Source organism: Lissotriton vulgaris, chromosome 4_1, assembly GCF_964263255.1.
Source record: "Lissotriton vulgaris chromosome 4_1, aLisVul1.2, whole genome shotgun sequence".
Lineage (NCBI taxonomy): Eukaryota > Metazoa > Chordata > Amphibia > Caudata > Salamandridae > Lissotriton > Lissotriton vulgaris.
Genome location: NC_141691.1, coordinates 35,522,133 through 35,534,936, shown reverse-complemented (window position 1 = coordinate 35,534,936; position 12,804 = coordinate 35,522,133).

Here is a 12,804-nt window from a genome sequence, read left to right as displayed (position 1 = left end):
CTAACTTGATCCTCTGAAGGATCCTGTATTGTGCCACTGAGGGGTTAGATAAAGGAGATCTCACATCTTGAATATCCAATGAGAATCATGAATTGGACTACTGATTCACAACTTAAAATTACATTCATGTATATCACTCTCAGCACCATACCATATAAGTAAAGGAACATTACTGCTAGTCCGAACCTTCTCAAGAGGTTTACCCAGACTATAATCCTACAGTCTAATATTTCTGTTAAGGCAATACAAATTAATACCATTAGCACATGATGCTCATAACTTTCCACATACTGATCACTCACTGTCATTGATAAGTCTATTGGAAAGCACAATCAACTTATGGAGACAAGTCATGATAACAGATTCTATGGTTTAGTTAAAGGTTAATTTATCAAAGATATTAAAAGGGCAATACCGCCTTAATAAACATTTAAGAACTAAAGTGTACAGGACAGTCTAATTAGTTAGGCATTTCATGAAACGGAAAAGGATTTGGAGAGTTCGTCAAGAACATTTCCATGACAGCTCCACTGCAGAGTCTCATCAGGAAAGAGTTCATTACGGCACACACAGTGTATGCTTCAGCCAGGAGGGAGCAAATAAGATCTGCAAAAGTTCCTAAGGAGCAGTGTCCGGGATCCATCACGAAGAACAAGACAGAGGACGTAGAAAAGTAGTAGTCCATCTATTCATAAACTCAAAGTTTAATATATCCTCCAGTTCAACTGAAATGACATATAATTATTAGTATTATTATTATTAGTCAGATTTGTATTGCGCGTAGCTTCCCCAGCAACAGGGCATCCCAGCGCCACCAAAGACCAAAGACGAGAGCCAAAGAGGGAAAATAAAATTTAGACAGGAAAAAGCCAGGTCTTTATATCTTTACGGAAAGCGAGGTGGTTCTGGATCACTCTGATGGAAACAGGGAGAGAATTCCAGAGTTTCGCAGCAAGGCTGCAAAAAGAGTGACCCCCAGCTCTAGCTTTCATGACACGAGGGATGTTGACGATGCTTGGTCAGCGGATCTAAGGGCACCTTGGGAGGAAAGAAGCCTAACAAAGGTTTCAAACCTCTCAGGAGCCCAAAACAGACCCCTGCCACTGGTTACGACTGAATGTTGAAAGTCAGGCCTAGTCAAAGCACCCGCCCAGGTAATTCACAGCCTCCTTAGGCAGCGGGGTGGGTTTAAGACAATACGGCCAACACTGCTCGGACCACAGCTCCTGATCCATCCCGAACAATAGGACCTCAGACTTACTGGCGTTCAACTGCAAGCAGTTAGCCGCCATCTGGTCCACAACCACTAATAGGTCCGCTTTAAACTTGTCCAAATTGGCGCTACATTTCTTGGAGAAGGCAATCACCATTTGGGTGTCGTCGGCATACGACACCAGTGACAGTCCCCTATCTTTGGCTATGGAAGCCAGGGGTCGGACATAGATGTTGAACTGTACGGGGCTCAGGATTGAGCCCTGCGGCACTCGTTGTTGTAGCGCAAACTCCTGTGATTGAAAGGGTGGTACGGAGACCTAAAACGACCTTCCCATTCAGAAAGGAACAAAACCACTCCAAGGGCACATCCCTAATGCCGATTTCCTGAAGGCTTTTAAGCAGTATCTTGTGGGAAACGGTATTGAATGCAGCGCTTAAGTCCAAAAGGACTAGGCCGCAGAGTCACTGACATCCAGACTCCCCTGAATTGCGTCCGTCACTGCCAACGAGGCTGACTCGGTACTGTGACACGCTTGGAAACTGTCCAGGTTGTTATTCTGCTCGATGAACTCAGAAAGAGTGGAATTCACATGAGATTCCACCAGCATCGCCAGAAAAGGCAGCCGGGAAATTGGGTGATAATTGCCCAACTTGGCAGGATCCAAGGAAGGTTTCTTCAGCAGTGTAGTAACTTTAGCGTGTTTCCATGTCCTGAGTAGGGATGCTAAAGAAAATGAGAGGTTAACCAGATCAATGTTCACAATAGAAATAAGATCATGAAATTGGCGGAAAAGGGCTGGTGTCAGATGGTCAACTGGCGAGCCCAATTTGATTTTCACACCAAGGGAATCAAATTCCATGGAGGACAGGGGAGGAAAAGATGACAATATATTCTCCCCCAAGAAACTTATAGCCCCCGGAGCAGCCACCTCCGCCGGCAAGGCCACGGTGGGCAGGACACTGTAGATCTTCTCTACTTCATTCATGAAGTGCCTAACAAGCTCGTTACACTGCTAGTTCGAGGCAATCGGGGAAACCCAGTAGTTCCGGTGCTCTTCATGCCCTTACCCTTAAGCAAAGAGCAGATCATCTTGGCAGCGTTCAAACTAACCAAAATCGTAACGGCCAGGAACTCCGCTCGTGCTCTCTGAATATGTTTATGGTATTGCTTGATGGCCGCTCGATATTTACTTTTTGCAGCAACATCGTAAGAGCGTCTCCAGATGCGCTTAAGCTGTTTACAACCCTTCTTGGCTGTGGCTAGCGAGTCATTGAACCAGGGATTAGATGGCCCACGATTCTTGCCCCCAAAATTTGGCCGGGATACAACTATCCAGACCTAGCGTTAGCTATTCATAGAAGCGCAGGTTAGCCAGCTCCATGTCCAATGGCCACTGGGGCCTGTGGCTGGACAGAAAGGCAGAAAAAAGACCGGTGGCAAGTTTATGCCAGGGACGTTTTAGGACTGGGGCAGGACGGCTTGGGTCTGCCTTTCCCTGTTTCCGCAGCAAGAATGAGACCAAAAAATTGTCTGTCCAGGCCTGGGGAATTGGCGACAACACCTTTAATGAGCTTAGATTAGGGAATACGGGGTCCAGTAGGTGACCAGCCTTGTGCGTATGCTCACGGAACCACTGAGCCAGCTGGTAAGCCTCAAGCTCAGCCAAAAAGCTGGTGATCTCAGCCTTCAATAGCCTCAGCCTATCAAAGATGGTAAATAAAATATCATCCTATATTATCCTACATGATATGATTTAATCTATTCTACTGTACCTGCATACTTTTATGATGCAGTAATTAAGTTTGTTTACATGTGTTTCTCATGTTACTTTAACATATGGTTAGGACATGCTTATTCGTATGTTACTCAAAATGCTTTACTGTGGGTTGATGTGTCAGCCAAGGATTTTGATAGCATTTCAATTGTGATATGTGTTGTAGGTGAAATGTATTTACACAACTCCAATGTTGCATACATTATTTGAGTTGCACATTCAAAATTTACATTTGGAGGTAGAAGAGGTAATAAAGACATAAAAAAGGATGGTAGTTATATCACCCAAATCCAAAACAAGGTGCTCTATATTGTGACTCCTCTCCATCACATTACCATTAGCTAAGAAGGATGATGAAAGACAAGAACAGATGGCCAAGAACAACTGCATGTCACCAATTGAAGGCTTTTATGGCTTTATAATAGGGTAGGATGATGATAAACACACACAAATAGATTGACCTGAACAAAAGACTCTCACCAAAGTTCACAGGGAAAATCACCTTTGTACTTTAGGAAAGTGTACTTTTTCATCCTCTGATGAGTACTCACCATCCTTTTATTGTTGTGGGGTGGAGTAGGAGGCTGAGAGGTAAAGGCTGTTGTTTACATACCTCGTTCATCATTTTATGAAGATATACAGCCCATTTTCCCTACAACGTCAATGAATGCCAGTAAGGCTGCATGGTAATTTTATTTCAACACAAGGTTGTTGCTGTTGAAGAAGCTAGTTACTGATATGTAGGAGTCCATATTGTTCCATAGACTGGATTGATAAATTGATGGCTCCTTGCTGCTCTTGTACATCAGTAGTGTGAGATGTATAAGGATTTTGGTCTTTGTCCTGTATCATCATCACAACAGCAATTGCTGCTAAGAAGGCATCTATTCCATGTAGCAAAGATTGGGTGCCTCTTACAGTCTCTTCTAACCCTTTAACACTTTAGCTGCGTCGAACGTTCAGCACCCAGTGCTGAACGTTCGAATAACGAGCGCTGGTCCGTCGGCCAATGGTCGTGCGCAGCACCGGCAAGGTAGTGCTTGCGACGACCGTTGGCCGACGGCAGCGCTCAAGGGGTTAATACGGCCGAGACACTTGTGGACTACTTCAAGTGTGTTCAATATTTTTTCTGTCCCCAACTTTACAGTTTCCACCACACAGTGGTTGACCCCTACCACTCTCCTTTGAAACATGACTTGGGGGTCAACAGCATCAATTCTGCCAGTATGGTAATCCAGAGGATGACACACAGTCTGAGTAGGTTTATTTGGAGACCCAGCAACATCTTCTTTCCTTGTCTAGATTATGGGATGAGTGTGTATAGTATCCCAGAGTTGATGGTAGGTTTTTTTTATCTATCAGGACAGGGTAGGATCAAGGTCAGGTTGTTCATCATCAACAGGCTGCTGTACATAAGATGATATTTATTACGGGAGATGATGAGGTACATGTTACCATTTTTTATTTACTGATTGTCATTTTAAAGAACAGGCTTTTGGGAATAGCCCTCTTTGCGTCACCCCCAAACCTTCTGCCTTCTTCTTCCTGCTTTTTACTGAATTTATTTTTTGTTCTTAGGACTCTGAGCTCTTTACCTCTGATAAACAGTGATAACGTGCATGTGCTATCTCTTTAAAACATGGTATTTTTGTCTTACACCTGTTTGGCATATCTAATTAATTTGTAAGTCCCTTGTAGAATAATATACCATATACCCACGGCCTATAAATTAAATGCTACCAGTAAGCCTTCATCACGTATTGTGCCACCCGCTGCCACCCACCTAATTATCCCTCTAAAATGTACCCCAGGCATTGCCATTACTGCCTAAATGCAGTCTCACACTCCCATGTTGACATGGCATTTGAAAGCCCTTGCAATTTGTTAAACTCACCTTTTATTAACTATAAGTCACCCCCAATGTAGGCCCTGGGTAGCCCATAGTCCAAAGTGTAGTAAAATTGAAAGAAAGAGCATGTACATTTTAGTTTTAAATGTCAAGGTAGTGAAAAAATCCCAAACTTGTTTTGCACTACGGTGAGACCCTTAGGAATATATTGGGGATTCCGTATTACATTTAATAAGCTGTTATTCCTAATTGAGAGGGGTACATATTTCATGCTTTTTAACCTATAGAATTGCAATGCTAAACCATCTTTAATGGTGAAGTTCAATTTATCATTATACTTTTGAAAATGCCACTTTTAGAAAGATGGAATTTTTCTGTTCCTAGCCCTGTGTGCCTGCAGTCCATCTCTAATAGAGGGTTGGGGAGGAAGGCAGCTGGCATTTTTGTATTCCCTCTAATGAGCCACACACAAAGGGACCTTGAATGTGACTTGATGGGCCCTCATGGCAGGAGGAGATGGAGGTAGGAACTATCTTACTTATACCGGAATAGGCTGTGTCCTGTCCCCACAAAAAGGGCTACATACTCCCTGTAGTGAGTCTAGAGACAGAGCAGGAAGATAGGACCTATGGTCACTTCAAATACACTTCTTTGATGTCTCCATACCATCAAAGGCACCACTGTGTATGTGAACTGGACCTCAGACATTTCCACTTCAGTACACTTCTAGACCTGTGAATAGTCTGCCAGGAAGAAGGGCTGCTGTTCTGGAAGGACTCCCGCCCTGCAGGTCTGACCTGCTGCCTGCTTCCTTCCTTGCCTTGGTGAAAAGGACTGGACCTGAATCATTTGACTCCAGAAACCAAAATGACTCCAAGGGCTAGTAGGCTAGACTCCTGATCCGAAATCTCAAGGATATAAAAGACTTCTAACCACCCTGCTTCTGCACCTGGACTCTGTCATCTGTGAGCTTACCCTGCCAAGTGGTGCCACCCCAGTCCCAGACACTTGGAAGTGAGACTAAGGTACCTCTTCAGCACAAGCAATGCATCACAGTCACTGCAGAGTCCTGACGGCTCATCACCACTGCTACTTAGATCAGAGTGGACACATCTCCTTTGCAATTGCCACTCAGATGAGTCTTGCCCTGCAAGGTCCTTGCATCCTGAGTGACAATACATGAATGGATGTGTGGCCTGCCTCCCCTCCCACAGAATAAAGCAACCTAAACAACAAGCAACAGGAGATAACCCATAAACTCAGTCGAGTCCTAGGTTACAAGCATATGCAACAAACACAATTGTCTCAAAAGGTATTAATTCAAGGCAAGTGTAAGTATGCACACAATAGTTGTACGAGAGCAAGGGGATAAAAAAGGGAAGGAGACATCAATGGATTTGCAAACAAAGCTAAGAATGATTTTGTATTCAGAATTGGGTAAAACAAAGAAAAAAGATCTGTGTTACATTTATTGACATGTAACCTGTGCCACTTGTGCAAGTTTGTGCCCATGAAAAGAGTGAACAGCACAAAGTGGCAAGTGGCAAGTGTAAACCAGCGAGGGTCAGCGCAAAGGAACAGTGATATATTATATACAAAACATTAGTAAAGGTCAAATCTTGGTTAACAATCTCTAGGCAACTATTTAGAGGATTGAGAGACCAAAATAGAGATGAGCCTGCTGAATTGTGAGTCAATGACGTATTTGTAATTGTATTTATTAACTGTTCAATTAATTAAAATCATTACAGTAAAAAAATCAGCTTATAAAGCTAAAACCATGATCTAAAAACTTCTGTTTATCTTATGAAAAATGGTGCCCCCCACCCCTGGTGCGCTGGGGATGCCCAGACGTGGGTCCCAGGCACTCCACACCACTGGAGTCAAGCTAGCCGGGCTGATGAGAGGTGTTACCTCGAAACCGGTCCGGTCCTCGGATGCTTGATTCCGTTCTGGGAAGGACATGGCTTTTGTAGTTCGGACTGGACTGTTTCCATGGGGCACAGGGTCAGAGCTGATTTGCATATCGCCATTGTCTGACCCGGGGTGGTGTGGAGTGCCAAAAAACTATGGATTTTGGCCCAGATCTTCGGACTGGGTTGAGTGTGTGACATTGATCCACATTCGGTCCATCACCTGTTGTTTTTGCAAATTCCGCCCTAAGTGCGCTGGGGACGCCCAGACGTGGGTCCCAGGCACTCCACACCACTGGAGTCAAGCTAGCCGGGCTGATGAGAGGTGTTACCTCGAAACCGGTTCGGTCCTCGGATGCTTGATTCCGTTCTGGGAAGGACATGGCTTTTGTAGTTCGGACTGGACTGTTTCCATGGGGCACAGGGTCAGAGCTGATTTGCATATCGCCATTGTCTGACCCGGGGTGGTGTGGAGTGCAAAAAAACGATGGATTTTGGCCCAGATCTTCGGACTGGGTTGAGTGTGTGACATTGATCCACATTCGGTCCATCACCTGTTGTTTTTGCAAATTCCGCCCTAAGTGCGCTGGGGATGCCCAGACGTGGGTCCCAGGCACTCCACACCACTGGAGTCAAGCTAGCCGGGCTGATGAGAGGTGTTACCTCGAAACCGGTCCGTTCCTCGGATGCTTGATTCCGTTCTGGGAAGGACATGGCTTTTGTAGTTCGGACTGGACTGTTTCCATGGGGCACAGGGTCAGAGCTGATTTGCATATCGCCATTGTCTGACCCGGGGTGGTGTGGAGTGCAAAAAAACGATGGATTTTGGCCCAGATCTTTGGACTGGGTTGAGTGTGTGACATTGATCCACATTCGGTCCATCACCTGTTGTTTTTGCAAATTCCGCCCTAAGTGCGCAGGGGATGCCCAGACGTGGGTCCCAGGCACTCCACACCACTGGAGTCAAGCTAGCCGGGCTGATGAGAGGTGTTACCTCGAAACCGGTCCGGTCCTCGGATGCTTGATTCCGTTCTGGGAAGGACATGGCTTTTGTAGTTCAGACTGGACTGTTTCCATGGGGCACAGGGTCAGAGCTGATTTGCATATCGCCATTGTCTGACCCGGGGTGGTGTGGAGTGCAAAAAAAACGATGGATTTTGGCCCAGATCTTCGGACTGGGTTGAGTGTGTGACATTGATCCACATTCGGTCCATCACCTGTTGTTTTTGCAAACCCCACCCCTGTGCCAACATGATCGTCCCTCCCCGGGAGTTATAGTCTGTGCTATATTGCCTTACGCAAGTTCATGAAGTCCCCCGCCTCGCTGGGTAAACACCAGTACGGGATCATGGACATCACCTCTTTCATTTCTTTATGGCCTCACTGATGTTAGCGTTGTTGTTAAACTGGTGGGCTGGGGATGTTTAGGGCTGCTGAGCTTGCTTCCACTAAATTTGTGGTACCCTTCGCCAGAGCTTTCGTTAGCAGCTTTTATGGCAATCCTGATTTGATGGATGAATTCGGCCAGTCTCACTAGTGTTGTTGTGTCAGTGGTGGATAGGCACAACGCTGACGCTTTACTGCAGGTCTCTATTCCATTCATAATGCAGATTGTACGCAGGAGTCCCCAGCGGTCGTTGTTAAGGTGCGGGCAGCAGCAAAGGAGATGCAGCCAGGATTCTTTCCTATAGGGGCATAGTCTGCAGTTTGTAGATTCCCAATTGCGAACCCATGCAGGGTTGAAGACAGCAATTCCTAGTTAGCCTCATGTAGACTATTTTGTTTCGGGCCAATGGAGTAAGAGCCTCACTTAGGTAAGATTGTGCTTTGCCTGCTTTGTCGGAGTGATTCAGAGAATCTAGGTGGGCGCTTGAGCGGAGAGTTTTAATGTCCAGTTCAAAGGAGGTTCCACACACTTGCTGGTTTATAGATCTTTTCCAAGCGTTTAGAGGTATATCCAGCCGTGGCATGCTGTCTTCCTTGATCTTCAGTGTGTTAAGCGCTTTTCCTAGGCTAATGTGCCAGGCTGTGCGTGACCCCTCAAAGATTATTCTCAGGTGGTGTTTCAGGGAGTGGACCGGGGCTCTCAGTGTCCTTGAATATAATTTAATGATCTCCCTGTGGCATGTCAGTTCTGGACTTGCTAAGTCTAGCTCCAATCAAAGCCTTGCGTTCCTGGCTGACCTTGGAATATGGAACACATCTTAATGTGCATTTACTTGGGCTAAGTTAAGGGCGGCATCCAGTAGCCCGGGGAATGCCGGGTGTCCGTAGCTAATGGCTGGTAATAGAATAGCTTTCAGGACTGTTAGTATTGGCCCAGCTGTTGGGCTGATCAGATGATGGCTTAATTGTTTTAATAGGTGTGTGACCTTGCTGGCCTTGGAGCTCAGTTGTTTCAGGTGGGTCTTCTCCTTGGCCCGCTCCGTCAGCCAAACTCCTAAATAATTGTATAGATCCACGTGTTGATTTGTGGATTGCCCATTAGCCATTGTGTGTTCTTCTTCTGATGGTATGTCTCAAAAATGACCACATTGGTCTTTCCTTGATTATTTGTCAAGTTGTTGGTGTTATTAAAACAATTTAGTGCATTTAGGGCTCTTTGTCGGCCCACCCTTGTGTTATCCAGTATTGCTGTGTCATCAGCATATTGTAGCACCGGCAACCTAACACTTCCAAGTCTGGGAACTAATAGACTAGCTTCTTTTAGGGCCTCCCCTAGGTCTGCTGTGCATATAATGAACAGGATGGGGGCCAGCATGCATCCTTGCTTCAACCCACTCTCCATGTGTATTTTATTGGACAATGTGCTGGTTTTAATCCGTACCCATGTATCTTTGTAGAGGGATCCCCATAGTCAATTGCGGACCACTTTATTGAAGGCCGTGCTATAATCAACGAAACAGCAGAAAAGTAGTGGATGATTCTTCAGGGTTGCCTGAGATGATAAATAAGTCAGTGCCAGTACATTATCCAAAGTTGAAGATTGTGACCTAAAGCCGGTCTGGTAGAAGGATATTATGCTTTTCTCTTCGGCCCACTTCACGAAATCCTACAATAGTAGATGAGCGTATGCCTTAACTTCCAGGTCAAGCAGGGCTATAAACCTGTAATTTTATGGCTTGAGTCAATACCCTTTTTTGAAAATTGATACCAATTATGAGCCCTTCCAAGAATTGGGGGTAGCAGCTGTCAAGAAGATGTGGTTGTAGAGCAGAGTTAGAATTGCTGCCAAGAAATCGGATGCCCATTTGAAGACTGGAGCTGGGATCCCTTTGGGCCCTGGTGCCTTGTTGTTCTGTATATTTTGAATATTCTGAATGACCATTTGCGGGTTTGACCATCCAGCTCGCGTAAATTGAGCTGCAGCCTGGGATCGAACTTCCGTTGCCTGTTCTGAGAGTCATGTTGCCTGGCTTTGCACTGGCTAGCCCAACTCGTCCTTCTCCGCGGCTGGTCCCCTCTGTACTGGCCATATTAGTGGGTGTGATTACATATAGCTGCTTCACGTAAATCATCCAGTCTTTTTCGGCAATGCTAATTTCGCTCGGGCCCCTCGACTGCTGAGCTGGTTTATGTGTCTCCATAGTCCTGCAGGATTCTTTTGCTTAAGCAGGGAGAAAACTCTAAGCCACTCCCTTTCTATGTTAGCTTTTTCATGTTCCCATATTTTTTTCCTTAGGGCTGCCCTCAATGAAGCCACGGATGGGCCCTCTGATTGTTCACCCCCTTTTTTCTTTGTTGCGAGCGCCTTACGCAGGAGCCGTTTGCTGTCTTGTATGCCTTGTTTGACCAGATGCTTCCAGATCTTGTTTGCCCTTTAGCCCTGGTGCAATGGGACTGGGGGTTCCCGGACTTTGCTAGTAATTCCTCAGCAATGTTCTCCCAACCTTTTATGGAGAAACATGTAGGGGACAGACATCCTTCATTTTTTTGCCCCAGCCATGTTTGGAGAGTGTTCTCTATCCTGTTCACCATTTAATCCTCCTTAGGACAGTGTGTCTTTCATCCCCTAGTGATTCACCAATAAACTGGAAACCTTTGGCTGACAGCTGGGACACCACTCTTAGTGGCCTATGATCACTATCTGTCTGATCTTCAACTACAACATCTTTTAATCTGGCCGCAATCCCTTCGCTGGCCATAATGTAGTCCATCCTTGAGGAATCCTAGAAAGTGGGTAAGGGCTCCCATGTATTTGAACAGGCTTTTTTCCATGTGTGGGTTGAGGTCAGTTTATGATTGTTGTCAAGGTCTCGGAGGGGTGTTTCCATTTCTTGTCCCTAAAGGGAGTAGTCAGCTTGTCAAGGTCCTTCAGATGTAAGTCTCTGGCTAGAATGAGCTTGTGTGATGGATGCTTGAATAATAGTTAATCTATTTTCTGTGTCAGTATCCCCAACTGATTTTTGATCTGCGTGGGATTAATATAACAGTTTATTATCAATAGGCGCATTGGTTGTGAGTTCTGGACCAGGCCTCCGATCCGTAGGGCTTGCAGCCCTGGTAGGTTCAGTTTTATGTCTGTGGCTTCGAGGGCGCATTCGTGTTTGATAAAAACTGATAATCTACACTCCGGTCGGCCAAAGAGGTTTCTTTTTATAGCTGGAATGAAGTGCTCATAGAACCCAGCCAGTGGGGTACTAGACAGCGCCTATGTCTCTTGGAAGCGGAGTATGTCCCCGGTTTCCATGACCTGCTTCCGGTGTTGATTTCCATTGTTTTTGCTAATCCCCGATAAATTCCAAGAAAGTATTGTGAATTGCTGCTTGCTGGAGACTCCTCCCCATCCTCTCCCCTGCTGGGCCTGCGTTCTCGGCTGTTAGGAGTATTGTGACAGCCGTCCTGGTAATCTGGTGTGACCCGGGGTGGGGGAGACTGCACAAATATCATGATGGTTATTTCTGCATAAGATCTTAATGGCCATTAAATCCCTGGGGCCCGACTGACTGCCGCCCTGGGAACCTGCATTGTTTGTTCCGTGCAGGACCAACCAGGGTGTTTTGCCACAGTTGATTGATGCTAAGACGTATGGATATTTTGGATGCGGTGCCAGCTGGATGTCTATGTCCCACTTGGCAAGTTGTGTGGTGTTGTGCAGTATGGCTTGTTGAACTTCTTTGTACTTCCGGCCTACCACTTTTGAATCACCATGTGTGTCCCCCTTCATGCTCTGAAATTCCACCTATTCTACCTCCCCTGATTGAGTCTTTTCTAGATTTTCCAGATGTTTAAAGAGGCATAGAATGGTATTCCTGTTCAGGATATCATGCTGTCCCATACTGTGAAATCTTGGGGTGAGGACTACCTCGTAGACTGTTGTTGCTGTACACGATGGTTGGGCAGCGTTTCCCCTTCCCAAGGCAGGCTCTGTCACAGTTGTTCCTATGCTCGTACTTGGCTGATTGTAACTGATCCTGCTTGGAGCCAAGTGCTGTATCCTTGCTTATCCCTAGACCAAGACTGATGCCTAAGATGTGGCTGTAGTATGCTTGTAGCATCCGGCAACAATGAAGCTGTTACCGACTCTATCTGAGGGAGTGTGTCTGGAAGTACCAGGCTTGTTCCTGCAACTGCGTCGTTGTCTGTGTGCTGATTTGGCCTTGCAGGTGGCTTTTGGCCCATCGTACTAAGATTGATAGCCGGTGGGGTGAGCGTTGACTGGTTTCCCCGAATCCGAGGCCGCACAGGGTCCTTTCTCCCCCTGTTTTTGAATGTAAAAATTGGATATGGTGGAATCATTTTAGAGGCACCTTGTTGGGTTGGATGGTCAGTGTTCAGAAGCTGAAGATGTTTTCCTTTTGTCTTGGTCTTTTGTAATTGCTTCCTCAGCTTCTTTTTTGCATTCCTTGATAGATTAGCTCCATATGTAGCCATCTGTGGTGGGGGTATGGCTTTCCCCTCTACCCCCATTGTTGGAGCTTTCTGTGTCTTTGGCTGATTTTGAGGTGCTGGCAGGGTTCTTCACCGTGTGTGCCACGTCATTGCCCTGTTCAATTTTTTTCGTCTGTCCCGGTAGGTCCCCTGCTGTCTGTCTTGTCTCCAAGAGATGGCT